Source organism: Coenobita brevimanus, chromosome 33, assembly GCF_032717465.1.
Source record: "Coenobita brevimanus isolate Jiangsu-jjx chromosome 33, ASM3271746v2, whole genome shotgun sequence".
Lineage (NCBI taxonomy): Eukaryota > Metazoa > Arthropoda > Malacostraca > Decapoda > Coenobitidae > Coenobita > Coenobita brevimanus.
Window position 1 is genome coordinate 41,336,951 of NC_136986.1, and position 17,157 is coordinate 41,354,107.

Below are 17,157 nucleotides of genomic sequence, written 5' to 3' on the forward strand. Positions count from 1 at the left end.
TGCCATGTTAGCTCTCTTGTGCTAGATCCGGAGACGGTCCCTTCCGTTTAGCGATAATTTCTGACATTTAGCGCCAAGAAATACACCAGTATTCCATGGATAATTACATGGCTTTAGCTATATCCTAGAGATTTTAGCACTTTCTAGGAAATTCCAGTGAAATTCGTTTGCATTTAACAATTTTTGAGCAAGTTTAGCGATGCATATACAACGTTGGATTTTGTAACCCTGCTGCCTATCACCCTCAGTGTGGGATGAGAGGTGGAGGAGGTGGGTTGTGAATTCCTTTATGCTATCTGGATTTTAAGAGGGATATCGAACTGAAAGGACGGGGACCAACCCAGACTGCCGCCGTATGGATGTTTCATAGTATATGCTGCGCGTAGCATTATTCCTACGGGGATAAAACACCCCAGGCCGCACAACTGTTAGGAGGCGGGTGAGTGTTCAGTTGAGCAGCTTCTATGTGTCTTGGGTTGCAAGCCCACATTTATAAACAAACTTACCATTAATTTCCTCTCGCAATTGTAGGTCGTATTGTACTGGCTTTTAGAGATTTCGTAACCCAATTTTCACATCAGTTTATTCAGCACATTGCTCATCAGTATCCTCGTGTGTTATTGAAGCAAACTGTCGACATTAAAACGATATAATTAGCATCTTAAAGAAGGGTGAAGTGCAATATGCCTAATTAATCGCAAAGGAAGAGGCCACGAAGCTTCCTGTGCCGCTGAACATTTAAATACGTCCTTGTGATTAATGTGGGAAGAACAGAGTGAGTGCAGAAACCACCATTTTATCTTGTTCTTGCAAAAAAGAATCTTTGTTATAATCTTAAATTTGTATTGCAGGAAGGATTTGTAAAGTCCAGTAGGCTACAGACGTTAAGATTCCGTCGTCCTTACTGCAAAATTAGATAAAAAAGAATAATAGTCGTTCTTAATGCAAAAATCAAGGTTAGTCGTTCTCTCCTCAAAATCAGATCAAAATTGTTACTGGAAAATCAAAATTTAGTCGCTTACAGCAAAATCAGATCAAAATTTAATCGTTTCTACTGCAAAATCAGATCAAAATTTAGTCGTTCTTACCGCAAAATCGGATCAAAATTTATTCGTTCTTACCGCAAAATCGGATCAAAATTTAGTCGTTCTTACCGCAAAATCGGATCAAAATTTAGTCGTTCTTACCGCAAAATCAGATCAAAATTTAGTCGTTCTTACCGCAAAATCGGATCAAAATTTAGTCGTTCTTACCGCAGAATCAGGTCGAAATTTGCTCTCACTGCAAAATCAATCAGAATTACTCGTTCCTGCAAAACAGTAAAAATTAGGTCATTCGTACCGCAAAATCAGATCGAAATTAGTCGTTCTTTGCAATGTCAGATCAAAATTTAGTCGTTCTTTCAGCAGAATCAATCCAAATTAGTCGTTCGTATTTCAAAATCATTAAAATAAGTCGTTCCTACCGCAAAATCAGATCGAAATTGGTCGTTCTTACTGCAATATGGAAATTAGGAGAGGGGAGTTAGTTGATTTATAGCCTATACGTGTTATAAATCCCATTCCACAAACACCGTAGCAGCTTGTTGGTTTCCTCGCCATGACGCTGATTTTTCTAGAATATAAGTTGCAAGATACTTTGTTCACTTTCTCTCTCTCTCTTTCTCTCTCCCCGTTAGTGACGTTTTTATTTTTTACTGTTCCCTCACCCCCTCTCTCTCTCTCTCTCCGTTAGTGACTATTTCCCCCCCCTCTCTCTCTCCGTTAGTGACAATTTCCCCCCCCCTCTCTCTCTCTCTCTCTCTCCGTTAGTGACTTACTGGCCCCCTCCCCTCTCACTCTCTTTCTCTCCTGTAGTGACGTTTTTTATTGTTTCTCTCTCTCTCTCTCTCTCTCTCTCTCTCTCCCAGACCTCAATCCCCTCTCGCAGAAATAAATAACCTACAACGGGAAATTTATCTCAATTTTAGGAGCGAATTCACAAACTCACGGTCACTTTTTTTTTTTTTTTTTTTTTTTTTTTTTTGCGTGAGGGAGTAAATTTTTTTTGAGAGGGGGTAGAAACTTATTGTCTGCTGCACAGTGTCGTATGAAAGATAGGTGAGGAAAGAAGGGATTTTTTTTTTTTTTTTCTTTTACCCCTCCTTGGTCGGGGTAGGTTCAGTTGAAAGAGTTCCATGCGTTTCGATTTTACTTAATGATCATTTTAATCGGAATTGCCCTATTTTGCATTTTTTTTTTTTTTAACCCCCCACCCCTCGCACGACGAAGAATAAGTAACTCCAAGAAAGACTATAAAAATCTTTCGAAACACGGAAATCTTTCATGTGAACCCCTCCTCCTCAAATAATAATAATAATAATAATAATAATCTATCTATCTATCTATCTATCTGTCTATTGCCAGACGCCTCAATCCCGTACGTGGTGGCCACAAACAAATCTCCTTCACGTCGCCCTGTACCCCGCTATTTCAGTGCCCTGCTCCCAGCTCACGCCCCGCTCTCTCATATACCTCTCCACCCCATCCCTCCATCTCGTCCTCGGCCTCCCTCTCCCTCTTCCCCCCTCCATAATAATAACAATACTAAACATCTGGGTTCCTTCTTCCGTATAAAAAGAGGTGACTCCCCATTACATAACCATCCTGACCACCTGTGCTGTATAACCCCTCCGGAAATGCCATCAAAAATTCCTCCCTCCCAGCCCTTGCTAGTTTGATGAGAAATGTCCTAGAATTCATAGATAAACCGTCTGAAGTTCGAAGAAAGAAAATGGTGGTCTTGAGCCCCCCCTCTTCAAAAAAACAAAACAAAAAAAATACTGAGTTCACGTAATCGCCCTCCAAAAAGAAAATAGTAATGAGAATATTATCGGTCTCTCTCTCTCTCTCTCAAAAAAAAAAATACCGGTTTGAGAAGAATATTACCGGTCTCTCTCTCTCTCTCTCTCTCTCTCTCTCTCTCTCTCTCTCTCTCTCTCTCTAAAAAAAAAAATACCGGTTTGAGAAGAATATTACCGGTCTCTCTCTCTCTCTCTCTCAAAAAAAAAAAAACCGGTTTGAGAAGAATATTACCGGTCTCTCTCTCTCAAAAAAAAAAAAAAACCGGTTTGAGAAGAATATTACCGGTCTCTCTCTCTCTCTCTCTCTCTCTCTCTCAAAAAAAAAAAAAAAAAAATAAGGTTTGAGAAGAATATTACCGGTCTCTCTCTCTCTCTCTCTCTCTCTCTCTCTCTCTCCGATGAGCAGGGAAGGGATGAATCACAATGTTAGGCCCTTATTCCCGTCAGGTAAGGAAGCACCGTAGCACCTGTTCCTTAGCGATTTATTTTTGGCTATGGCTGATTAATATCGTTTTGTACCGTTTGGGAAAGGACAGCAAGGTGTAATAAGCAAATTAAATCGCTTAATGTTTGGGAGCTTCAGTAGGACAGTAAGGTGTAATAAGCATAATAAATCACTAAGGAAAAGGTGTTAGCCTCCTTAACCGACGAGAATCCGAGTTTTCTTTTCATAGCTTTTATACACACATTTTAGCTAATTTCGACTGTTTGTGAATCCGAGGATAGCCTATTCAGACTTTTAGTTGTCATTGCCGCCGAAGTTTTTAGTATTATTACCGGTATTGTTATTATTATTCGTATTAGTATTAGTATTATAGTTTTATTATTATTACTATACCGTATATTATTATTATTATTATTATTATTATTATTAGTGGTAGTAGTAGTAGTAGCAGTAGCAGTAGCTTAGAGGCCTCATTCGGCGACCTTGGTTCGATGTCAAAAGGCCAGAAACGAGTCATAACTCGGGAAACGGTGGCCTGATTGGACTGGAAATTGTATTACTCCTCAAGTTAGAGCATTTTAATGGTACCTTGCTCTAACAAAAATTACGCTACGTTGCGCCGTTTTTGCTGTTACGGTAACAAACCAACAAACAGAAATCGGATTATTATAATGTTGATTATTATTATTATTATTATTATTATTATCCGGCAGGAAGACTGTTTTCACCTCTGTTTGTGTGTTTGCTAGCAGCACTACTTTAAAAACTAAGAAAGAGATTTGGACCAAACTTGGTGGGTAGATAGCCCATGTCCCAGGGAACAATAGATTAACTTTGGGGACCGATCCGGATCGTATTACAGATTCTGGATCCGGAAAACACGTTTTGCTAAACCATAATGATGAGAAAACCTAACCCATGATGAAGAGTGGTTTGGAAATTACGTTGCCCTTGTCGGAGAGATGCACTCCACTGAGTGCCCCCCTTATTGTTGTTGTTATTATTATTATTATTATTATTATTATTACCGGTATTATTATTATTATTATTATTATTATTATTATTAGATTATAACCTTCACAGTGTCACGTCTTCCATAATTCATTCACCTTCAAATTAACCGAGGAGTTTTCTCATGTGGGGCTTATTTCCGTTATCCAGTGTTAAAAAGAAATCATGCTGCTGCCCTGCATAGTTTCCCTAGCACTTCTTCGTGACTATCACCATACTCTAGTGTTACCATGTAACTGCTCAGCGCGCAATATGGAGAGATGGCAGTTTTACGCCCACACCCTTTTTGCTTGAACTTGGCCTAAAATTGCCTTCTCTCCTTGAATGCAGTGGTCTAACAATGGATTAACACTCAAATACGTTGCTAGTCACGAAGAAGTGCTGTGGAAGGAATGCAGAACCACAGCATTGCTTCTTTCACTGAGCTGCGTGGAAGAAACCGCAAGAGGTCGAAAATCTTGGCCAAGTTAGAGTAAAAGGAGCATAGGTGAATAGGGATTGATATTTATTCCGGCTGTACCGGTACTGTTTTGTGTAGCGGAGAGAGAGAGAGAGAGAGAGAGAGAGAGGAACGAGTAGAGTGTGCGTGAGATAGAGGGAGGGACGGGGGTTGAGATGGGAGTGGAGAGGTATATGAGGGGGGGGAGACAGAGGATGAGATGGGGGGATGGAGTGTAGAGGTATTTGAGAGAGGGGGGGGGGATCGAGGATGAGATGGAAGGATGGAGTGGAGAGGTACCTGTATGTGAGGGGAGACCAATTGTGAGATGGCAGGATGGAGAGGTATATGAGTGGGGGGACACCAAGGATGAGATGGAGGGATGGAGTGGAGATATACAGTATATGAGAAAGAGGGATGTAAGGAAGGAGGGTATCGAAATGACGGGGGACAGGGCGACATGGAGGCGATTTGTTTGTGGCCACCCCTTTCGGTATTAGTGCGTCTGGCCATAGATAGTCATAGGATCCCCTGATATCAGTCACCATTAACCGCTTCAATTCGGCTCCTTGCTGGATTTTGGCTCTAGGCTCTTATTTTTCTTCTTTAATCATGTTACTACCAGACGATTTTATTCACGACAGACCTGGATTAGTGACGGGGATAGTGGAGGCTGTATCTAACCCCTCCTCCACCCGTAATAATTCTCTCTCCAAAGCTAACTAAAATCGTCCGGTGCCAGCAAGATTAAAATAAATAACCGTCACCAGAATCCAAAATCGTCTAGCGTCAGGAAAATAATGTCGTTGGAATTTAACGGCTTTTATTTCAAATTCTCAAAAGCTGTAGATCGTTTGGTGTCAACAAGATTTTTAAAAAGGTGTCGGCTTTTCATTCTCGTAACCTCCAGATGATAATATATAGAGGTATTTGAGTCATAGGAGCCTGAGAGCGCAAGGGAGAAACGTTTTACCCATCAGCCTTACGAATGGAAAGTGTGTCGCTGCCTTGCTGACTCATTCTTGGGTGTGTGTGAAGTATTTGGACGACTAGGCTAGCTTCGTGCGCGGGTGGGGAAATTTGAAGTTATTATTATTATTGATTTATTTTGTTATATTTGGAAAGCCATCATTATTATCTTTTAGACTGATATTTTGCAAGGCCTTTTTCTGTTGTTTTTATTATTATTTTTCTTAGTATGTCATTATTATATATTTTTTTGTTTATTCACTGATCATTTGCAAAGCCTTCATCCTGACCTCTTCTCCCGCCTAAGAATTAAATAAAACTCATAACTACTTGTGACTCTAATGTACTTTGTTATCTGTTAAGGTAGATTACACAGCTACGTGACTCATATCTGGTATTTCTTGACTATATTCCTCTTACCGTCTACCTTGGCCTAAAAGTGCCATCTCTCCATCTTGAATGCAGAATTTTTATAATGGATTGATACTTGAATTTGCTGTTAGTCATGTAGAAGTGCTGTGGAAAGGATGTAGAGTTGAAGCATTGTTCTGTTTTGCCTGTTGTATGCAGGGAAGAAGAAACCAAACGCCAGAAGCCCGAGAGAGAGACAGACAGACAGTGTGTGTGTGTGTGTGTGTGTGTGTGTGTGTGTGTGTGTGTGTGGGAAACGCGCCGTACGTTCCCTAGTAGGTTAAAGTTAATCCACACACACACACACACACACACACACACACACACACACACACACACACACACACACACACAAAACGAATAGACAAACTTCTCATAACTTCTTCCTAGTTTCGTAATCCTTCGCCAAAAAAAAAGTGATAATTCTGACCGTAACCGTACTCCTGGTCAGGTGGTTAGAGACGCGGGCTGTTGTTTGAAAGTAGGTGGGTTCGATCTCGGCTTGGACAGGGAACAGTGTGAAGATTGAATGTCTATTAACCAGACTACTGACTGCCCACAAGATCAGTCGACATAGAGAGAGAGAGAACTACTCCATTCCTGTGTGTGTGTGTGTGTGTGTGTGTGTGTGCGTGTGTGTGTGTGTGAGAGAGAGAGAGAAACTATTCCAGTCCTGTGTGTGTGTGAGAGAGAGAGAGAGAGTACACCAGTCCCGGTTGAGACAGCCCTAATATGTATTCAATATGGACGGTGGGTGGAATGCGATGGAGGGATGGGATGACAAGGTCTGTCGGTGAAGGGGATGTAGAGTTGGAGAAAGGGTAGCTTGATGGCGAAGGACAGGGCACGTGGAGGCTCTTTGTTTGTGGCCACCTCTTCCAGAATAAAGGCTATGGAGAGGTTAGTATTAGTGTCGAAGTAGTGGCATGCGAAGGTGTGTGGTACGTAGGACTGGGAAAACGATGAAACTTGGGGAGAGAGAGAGAGAGAGAGGGAGGGAGGGAGGGAGGGAGGGAGGGAGGGAGGTTTGGGGAGGGTAAGGTATATTTGAAGTATGTGTGAGAGAGAGAATAAATCGCCAAAGGAAACGCTTTACGGAGTCCATGCTTACGAATATACCAGTGCTGTGTCACTTGAAACGTGGTATTTTTCGTGTTTATATGATGTTTTAATTGTAAGGTAAATGGCGTTGCGTGGATGATTGGTGTTGGTTTAGGAATAAGAGACGTTGTTAGTGACTCTCTCTCTCTCTCTCTCTCTCTCTCTCTCGTCAGAAGGTATCAGAATGTGTAGTAGTAGTAGTAGTAGTATTGTTGGTGGCGGTGGTGTTAGGTAGTAGTTGTTGTAGTAGCAGCAGTAGAGTAGTAGTAGTAGTAGTAGTGGTGGTGTTAATAGTAATGGTAGTAGTTGTGGTGAGTGATGATAGTGGTGGTGGTGGTAACAGTAGTAGTAGTAGTAGTAGTAGTTGTTGTTGTTGTTGCCTGATTTCTATGGACGTAACCCACTGGACTGCAGGCTGAAGCTCCCGTTCGCCCGCAGGTCAGTATCGTATGTGCGGGATAGGGAAGGGATGAGGGACGTTTATGTAGGCTAACCGGGCAGTGGATCCGCCTGGGTTATATTAATGCCACCGCGTGAAGGCGTCCTGTAAAGCAAGTAAAATAGGTAATGGAGTTGAAAGGGTTAAGGTGTCCCCAGTAACCCCATTCGATACGTGGTAAATCATAAGTTTTTGTTGCCATGATATGTATTGTATTGAGCGTCGGGAGTAGGTACTGTGCTGGTGCGTCCTGTGCGGCTCTGAAGCCATGGTAACCCCTGCTGTACCTGATATATCTTACAATCCATCCTTGCTGCTGCCACACGGTCTTATTCTGCTGATAAATCCTAAGATGCACTCTCCACCACCCCTATAACCCCTTCAGTCCGGTGATGTATTTTACATTGTTCTCGTTCTTCGGACAATTTTATACATATGGTATATATATATACCGGTATGTACGGTATACCTATAGGCTATATGTAAATATATAAGGTATTAAACTTATGTTTATATATGTACCGTATATAAATATACTGTACTTATAGCCTATATATATAAGCTATATACATACCTAACATACATACATACATACATACACGGGAACGACAGTCATTCATTATCAGCCACCCTAGATAAGAAAAAATGACAATTTTCAATTGCACAGATCTTCACCTCCAGAGATCGAGCAGCGTGGAGAGCCGCCAGTCGGTGACCAAGGCCGACGCATTCAAGTACGGTATGTTGGAGCTGCGGCCTTTACGAGTACCAGCGATACGTTGCGATACGACACCACAAATGACTGTAACCGCAGCACAGTGTTGCAATCACTGCCCTAGGCGTTGATACTATCGCTATCGCTACGTGTCGGATCCACGGGTTAAATATGACAATTAAGAGGGGGGTGTGAGCAGGGAGCAGGGCAGTGAAATGGCGGGGGACAGGGCGACATGGAGGCAATTTGTTTGTGGCCACCCCGTATTAAGGCGTCTGGCAATAGATAGATAGAAGAGTCACTAGAATATTTGAGAAGATGATGTTTCCATGCTGTTTAACTTGCATGACATTCTCTGATTATATGTGCACGGTATGTTTATGTGATTACGGTAAATGTTAAACCGGTCAGTCAGGTAACCGAATAGAGATGGGAAGACATTGAACGAAGCGTGGACATAGATGGAGATTAAAGGAGACTGAAGGAGTGGTAGACGGAGGACGAGTTGGAGGGAAAGACGAAGTGGGTTTGTGTGAAATGGAGGACAGAAAGGATAGATACATCAAGACTAAAATAAATATCTACTGTAGTAATAGATAGAAGAGATAAAGAGGGGCAGACCACAAACCAAATGAGGCGATAGAAAATGGCATGGGATAGAATGGAGGATAGAAAATGGGATGGGAGAGAAGAGGACAGTCAGAACAAGAGAAAAACATATATGGTATAGGTTATAGATGAGATATATAGGAGAGAATGGAGGACAGAATAGAGAGAAAAACATATATGGTATAGGTTATAGATGAGATACATAGGAGAGAATGGAGGACAGTCAGAATAGAGAGAAAAACAAATGGTATAGGTTACAGATGAGATATAGGAGAGAATGGAGGACAGAATAGAGAGAAAAACATATGGTGTAGGTTATAGATGAGATACATAGGAGAGAATGGAGGACAGAATAGAGAGAAAAACATATATGGTATAGGTTATAGATGAGATATAGGAGAGAATGGAGGACAGTCAGAATAGAGAGGAAAAACATATATGGTATGGTATAGGTTATAGATGAGATATATAGGAGAGAAGAGGACAGTCAGAATAAGAGAAAAACATATGGTATACTGTAGGTTATAGATGAGATATAAAGGAGAGAATTTAGGACAGAATAGAGAGAATAACATATGGTATAGGTTATAGATGAGATGTATAGGAGAGAATTTAGGACAGAATAGAGAGAATAACATATGGTATTGGTTATAGATGAGATGTATAGGAGAGAATGGAGGACAGAATAGAGAAACACATATGGTATAGGTTATAGATGAGATGTATAGGAGAGAATGGAGGACAGAATAGAGAAACACATATGGTATAGGTGATAGATGAGATGTATAGGAGAGAATGGAGGACAGTCAGAATAGAGAAACACATATGGTATAGGTTATAGATGAGGTATAAAGTGATAGATATAAAACCACTAAACGGATCTTGAATTTGGCTCTCTTTTATTTTGTTTTGTTTTTTTCTTGGAGGGAATAGGCTTGTGATCTTGCCCTTGCCTCCTCCTTCCTTGCATAAAAACAATTGTAAAGGTACGATGGAGGACAGTTTAAGACAGATAGATAGAAGTGTAGGTACAGAAAGGAAGATATGGGTAGGCATAGATAATCCTTAAGGACACATAGGACTAGGCCTGCCATATTTTGCATTTTTTTTCCTCTCTCTCTCTCTCTAGCAGACATAGGACCACCATATTGCAGTATTGATATGTTTTTCCTTCTCTCTCTCTCTCTCTCTCTCTCTCTCTCTCTCTCTCTCTCTCAAGAAAAAAGAAAATGCAAAATAAGAGGGTCTGTGTCTCCTTAAGGATGCCCGAAGGTGATTAGACTGACCGTTAGATAAAAACCATATAATACAATAGATAAAAAGTGGGATGGGATAGATAGAAGGGTGATAGATAGAAGGTGGGATGGGATAGATAGAAGGGTGGTAGATAGGTGGGATGGGATCGATAGAAGGGTGGTAGATAGGTGGGATGGGATAGATAGAAGGGTGATAGATAGGTGGGATGGGATAGATAGAAGGGTGATAGATAGAAGGTGGGATGGGATAGATAGAAGGGTGGTAGATAGGTGGGATGGGATAGATAGAAGGGTGGTAGATAGGTGGGATGGGATAGATAGAAGGGTGGTAGATAGAAGGTGGGATGGGATAGATAGAAGGGTGGTAGATAGGTGGGATGGGATAGATAGAAGGGTGGTAGATAGGTGGGATGGGATACATAGAAGGGTGGTAGATAGAAGGTGGGATGGGATAGATAGAAGGGTGGTAGATAGGTGGGATGGGATACATAGAAGGGTGGTAGATAGAAGGTGGGATGGGATAGATAGAAGGGTGGTAGATAGGTGGGATGGGATAAATAGAAGGGTGGTAGATAGAAGGTGGGATGGGATAGATAGAAGGGTGGTAGATAGGTGGGATGGGATAAATAGAAGGGTGGTAGATACAAGATGGGATAGAAGGGTGATAGATAAGTGGGATGGGATAGATAGAAGGGTGATAGATAGAAGATGGGATAGAAGGGTGATAGATAATGGGTGGGGTAGGATAGATAGAAGGTGGGATGGGATAGATGGAAGGGTGATAGATATTGGGTGGGGTAGGATAGATAGAAGGTGGGATGGGATAGATAGAAGGGTGATAGATAAAGGGTGGGATGGGATATGTAGAAGGGTAATAGATAGGTGGGATGGGATAGATAGAAGGGTGATAGATAAAGGGTGGGGTGGGATATGTAGAAGGGTAATAGATAGGTGGGATGGGATAGATAGAAAGGTGATAGATGGAGGGTGGGATGGGATAGACAGTAGGACAGGGACTAGAGAAGGATAAGGTTGCCCCGGTTCGCTATTTTTAGCAACCAGCAGTGCAAGGTGTCGGCCGCTTGCATTCTTCTCCCTTGTTATTTTCCTCTCTAGCTTCACCTTCCTCTTGCTTTGCCTCCTCGTTTTCTTCCTCTTGCTTCTTTTCCTCTTCGTTTTCTTCCTCTTGCTTCTTTTCCTCTTCGTTTTCTTCCTCTTGCTTCTTTTCCTCTTCGTTTTCTTCCTCTTGCTTCTTTTCCTCTTCGTTTTCTTCCTCTTGCTTCTTTTCCTCTTCGTTTTCTTCCTCTTTTTTTCCTCCTCGTTATCTTCCTCTTTTTTCTTCCTCTTGTTTCTTTTCCTCTTCGTTTTCTTCCTTTTGTTTTTTTCCTCCTCGTTTTCTTCCTCTTGTTTCTTTTCCTCTTCGTTTTCTTCCTCTTTTTTCCTCCTCGTTTGCTTCCTCTTCCTTCTTTTCCTCGTTTTCTTCCTCTTGTTTCTTTTCCTCCTCGATTTCTTCCTCCTGTTTCTTTTCGTCTTCGTTTTCTTCCTCTTTTTTCCTCGTTTTCCTCTTCCTCTTTTTTCCTCCTCGTTTTCTTCCTCTTGTTTTTTTCCTCTTGTTTTTTTCCTCCTCGTTTTCTTCCTCTTGTTTTTTTCCTCTTGTTTTTTTCCTCCTCGTTTTCTTCCTCTTGTTTCTTTTCCTCTTCGTTTTCTTCCACTTCAGCGTTCAGTATTCTCCCTGGCTTCCTCTTTGTCTTCGCCTCCCAAAGTTTGACGATTATTTAGCTAAGTCAAAGCATCTGAAACACGCATTTGTAAAGACGGGTTTCACTGTATTTCACCTGTTGCCAATTACCTTCAGACAGAACTGGGAGGGGAGTTGTTTCACCGACTAAATTCGCTCCAAAAACTGGGAAGGGAGGTGTTTGATTGGCTAAATTCGCTCCAAAAACTGGGAAGGGAGGTGTTTGATTGGCTAAATTCGCTCCAAAAACTGGGAAGGGAGTTGTTTGATTGGCTAAATTCGCTCCAAAAACTGGGAAGGGAGTTGTTTGATTGGCTAAATTCGCTCCAAAAACTGGGAAGGGAGTTGTTTGATTGGCTAAATTCGCTCCAAAAACTGGGAAGGGAGTTGTTTCACTGAGTAAAATTTGCTCCAAAAACCATCTCCAGCCACGTAATGTATGGTACAGGAGAGGGACGCCTTCACGTGGTGCCACTAATATGACCAGGTGAGGAGGTGCCGAGTTATACAAACGTCCCCCTACTCCCCTTCCTAATCCCGTGAAAGGGGGACTGAGGAAAAGAGTCTGTTTTGTCCTGCAGTCCACCGGGTTTACATTCAGATGGCCCTGAGGTTGCTACTGCCACTGCAGTTATTGCTACTACGATGACCTACTACTACTAATACCACCACCACAGTGATCTACAACTATTGTTACTACCACCACCACCACTACATTGACCTACTACTACTACTGTTGCCACCACCACAGTGACCTATTACTACTGGTACCACCACCACCACCACTACATTGACCTACTATTACTACTGTTACCACCACCACCACCACGGTGACCTGCTACCACTGTTACTACCACCACCACCACTACATTGACCTACTACTATTACTGTTACCACCACCACAGTGACCTGCTACTACTATTACTATCACCACCACGACCACTATGCAATGACCTGCTACTATTGCTGTTGCCACCACCACCACAATGACCTACTACTACTACTACTACTACTACTACTACTGCTACAACAACAACTACTACTACTACTACTGCTACAACAACAACTACTACTACTACTACTACTACTACTACTACTGCTACCACCACCACCACCACCACCATGAGCTACAAATACAGTGACCCATTAATCCTACCACAGTTACTAGAACTACAAGGCGTTGTTATTATGGGCGTTAGAGAGAGAGAGAGAATGTCATGTTTTATAAAGCCATACTAAAAAAAAAAGAAAGAAAAATAACAGAAAAGAAAGCTGACTCGTTTATCACAAGTTACAGACGATGATTTTCAAACTTTTCGTCTCCCTTTTCAAAATGTAAAGGCGGAAAATTCTCAGGTACATCGTTCACCTAGTATACAGTCTGAGGTGTGTGTGTGTGTGTGTGTGTGTGTGTGTGTGTGTGTGGAATCTGATGACTTTTGACCTTACTGTGCCTTACGCTACTACTACTACTGTTACTATACTACCGCTCTCTCTCTCTCTCTCTCTCTCTCTCTCTCCTTTCTAGTTCTCTGTCTGTTATTGTCTGTCGAACAGCCTACACAAGCTGTACACACAAATATACACATACACATAAACAGACACACACATACACATTCAGCCAGCGTACATATTTACAATCCGTACACAGATGCACACACACATAACCTAAATACCAGCAGACACACACACATTCTCTCTCTCTCTCTCTCTCTCTCTCTCTCTCTCTCTCTCTCTCTCACTTTAATTTTGTTGTTTGTTTGAGTAGGGGAAGTCAACACAAGCAATAAGAAAGCATGTTTGAATGGGAGCCGTGACCTTGTTAATTAATTCTACTACTATTAGCCTTGTTATTACCGTATTGATGATGATGATGATGATGATTATTATTATTATTGTTATTATTACACCTGTATTATTATTTTTGTTATTATTATTATTATTATTATTATTATTATTATTATTTTCGTTATTGTTATTATACCCACCACCGCCACCACCAACACTACTACTACTACTATTATTTGTATTACTACTACTACTACTACTACTGCTGTTACTACTACTTCTACTGGGACTGTTGACTACTGCTACAACTCCTAGGCTACTGCTACTACTACTACTGTTGACTGCTGCTACAACTCCTAGGCTACTGCTACTACTATTACTACAACTACTATAATTACTACTACTACTACTACCATTACTATAAATAGGACAGTTGGAGGAGTCGTAGTAGTAGTAGTAGTAGTAATAGTAGTAGCCTCAGTAGTAGTACCAATGTTGTAGATAAAAATTGTTGATGGATAGATCGGTGAATTTAGAGGCGGTAGTTATAGATACTGATAGATAGAGGGATAGTTATAGAGATAGATCTGTATTGACGTTGAAGGTAGATAAATGGATGGTTACTGTAGAGGCGTTAGATAGAGATACTGGTAGATAGATAAATTGATAGATAGATAGGAATGGTTACAAATCGAGTTAGAAAGGCGGTTTAAGATGGATAGATGGTGGAGGTAGATAGATAGATAGATGGTGGAGGTAGATATAGATAGATGGTGGAGGTAGATAGATAGATAGATGGTGGAGGTAGATAGATAGATAGATAGATGGTGGAGGTAGATATAGATAGATGGTGGAGGTAGATAGATGGATGGATAGATGGTGGAGGTAGATAGATGGATGGATAGATGGTGGAGGTAGATAGATGGATGGATAGATGGTGGAGGTAGACAGAGAGATGGATAGATAGATAGACGTACCCGGTGGTGATAGATGGATCGATAGACTTTCTTTTCTCGCAACACAGGATGATTTTGTACGTTCATTTATAGATCGATAAATAGATAGATAGATAGATAGACATAAGGCAATGGCTCGTATTCTTGTCGTTTAAGGAAGCTCCCTAACACCTCTTCCGTAGCGATTTATTTTACTTATTACACCTTGCCATGCACTTCTGTATCTAAAACACAAAACTATATTAACCATCCATACCCAAAAATAAATCGCTAAGGAGTAGGTGTTAGGGAGATAGCAATATTTTTATATGTAATCGGTGTAAAGGGATTGGTGATGGATGATAGATAGAAGGGTACGATAGATAAACGGAGGATTTCGATAGATGAATGGATAGACTGACGAAGATTGATAGATAGATAGAGAGGAGATAATAGTGATAGATAGAAGAGTTAGATAGATAGACGGGATTTTGATAGACAAGCGAATAGATAGATTTAAACGGATAGATAGATGCGATAGATAGGGGACTTCTGTAGATGAATGGATAGGCAAGTAGATATAGATAGATAGATGGATGGATAGATAGATGTGTAGATAGATAATTATGGATGTTAAGTATTGCAAATCTCAATTCTATAGATAAGATGTATTGATGTCTAGATAGATACATAGATAGATAAATAGGTAATAGATGTGAGAATGTCCATAAACTTCGATCCGATAGATAGATGGATGTAGATAGATAGATAGATAGATATATAGGCTACATGAACGCGGAGTTGGAGAAAGATTTACAAGGCGCGAAATAGATAGATAGATAGATAGATAGATGGATGGATGTGGAGTTAGAGGGGTATAAAGTTCGAAATAGATGCAGATAGATAGATAGATAGACAGTGGAGGAAAATAGAATTACGTCATAGATCCGAACGACTGATAGGAACGAGCGGAAATTCCTGTGTGTGTGTGTGTGTGTGTGTGTGTGTGAGAGAGAGAGAGAGAGAGAGAGAGAGAGAGACGTTGATTACTGTATATTGTGCTTATGTAGCTTAGGAGGGGGGGGTTGGGTGAGTATGTTGTCTAGATGTTACTACACCACACACTACCACACTTCATACTGCCACACCACACACTACCACACCACACTACCACACCACACACACCACACACACCACACACTTCATACTGCCACATCACACACTACCACACCACACACTACCACCACACACTACCACACCACGCACTACCACACCACACACTACCACCACACACTACCACACCACACACTACCACACTTCATACTGCCACACCACACACACCACACACTACCACACTTCATACTGCCACACCACACACTACCACACCACTCACTACCACACCACACACTACTACATCACACACTGTCACATCTCACTGCTTCATCACACTTTCATTTAAGTAGCCTACCATATCTCCTTCATACTGCCATAACTAAGAAGATTTTAAGTAATATTATTGTAATTTGTTTTTAATCTACTTAACGTGATAAGTAAATAATATAGCAATAGTGATATAAAATTGCTTGGCGTTTTTCTTGCTAATGTTGAGTCATCGCTAATCTCTCTCTCTCTCTCTCTCTCTCTCTCTCTCTCTCTCTCTCTCTCAGGTGTGGTGAAAGTGGTGTTCGATGTGTTTACCACTCTTACGTCACCACACCATACCTTTTCATACCTCAGTTCACCCCACCCCACCCCACACCACACCACACTTCAGTACCCCACACCACACCACACCACACCACACACTGCCCTACTTTACAATGTGTTTATGTGTCATGTTATCATATGGACAAACGGGGAGCGAACATATGCTGTTTTAACATACAAATACCGCCACCACCTAACCTACATTAGTCCCCCTGTGTGTGTGTGTGTGTGTGTGTGTGTGTGTGTGGAGTTCAGGTGGTTTGTGTGTTTTTGTGTGGAGGTTGTGTGTGTGTATTTATTGTGGTTTTGTGTGTGTATGTGTGTGTGTGTGTGTGTGTGTGGAGTTCAGGTGGTTTGTGTGTTTATTTTGTGTGGAGGTTGTGTGTGTGTATTTAATGTGGTTGTATGTGTGTATTGAGTGGTTTTGTGTGTGTGTGTGTGTGTGTGTGTGTGTGTGTGTGTGTGGAGTTCAGGTGGTTTGTGTGTTTATTTTGTGTGGAGGTTGTGTGTGTGTGTATTTATTGTGGTTGTGTGTATGTGTGTATCGAGTGGTTGTGTGTGTGTGTGTGTTACGATTCACTTACACAGACAAGGAACTAGTGTGCACCTAAGAATTATTCAGAGGACTTAGGCCAGCATAGACCTCACGTTAGAAATTTTATAATACTCTTAATTTCGCGCTTTGGTAAATTTATCAGAACTTATTTTAGCGTGTAGCTAATGTCGGATGTATTTTATTTATTAGTTTCTGT

General features: G+C 41.2%; 1 protein-coding gene across 3 annotated transcripts in view; it reads left to right on the forward strand.

Annotated features, from left to right (window-relative positions):
• The first annotated feature begins 283 nt into the window (after positions 1-283).
• Positions 284-17,157, forward strand: part of LOC145395911 (uncharacterized) — a 92,632-nt gene continuing 75,758 nt past the window's right edge. For all 3 annotated transcript variants that reach the window (XR_013896671.1, XM_080269437.1, XM_080269436.1), the window contains exon 1: positions 284-439. The gene's annotated coding sequence lies outside the window, so the exon portion shown is untranslated. The remainder of the gene's footprint in view (positions 440-17,157) is intronic.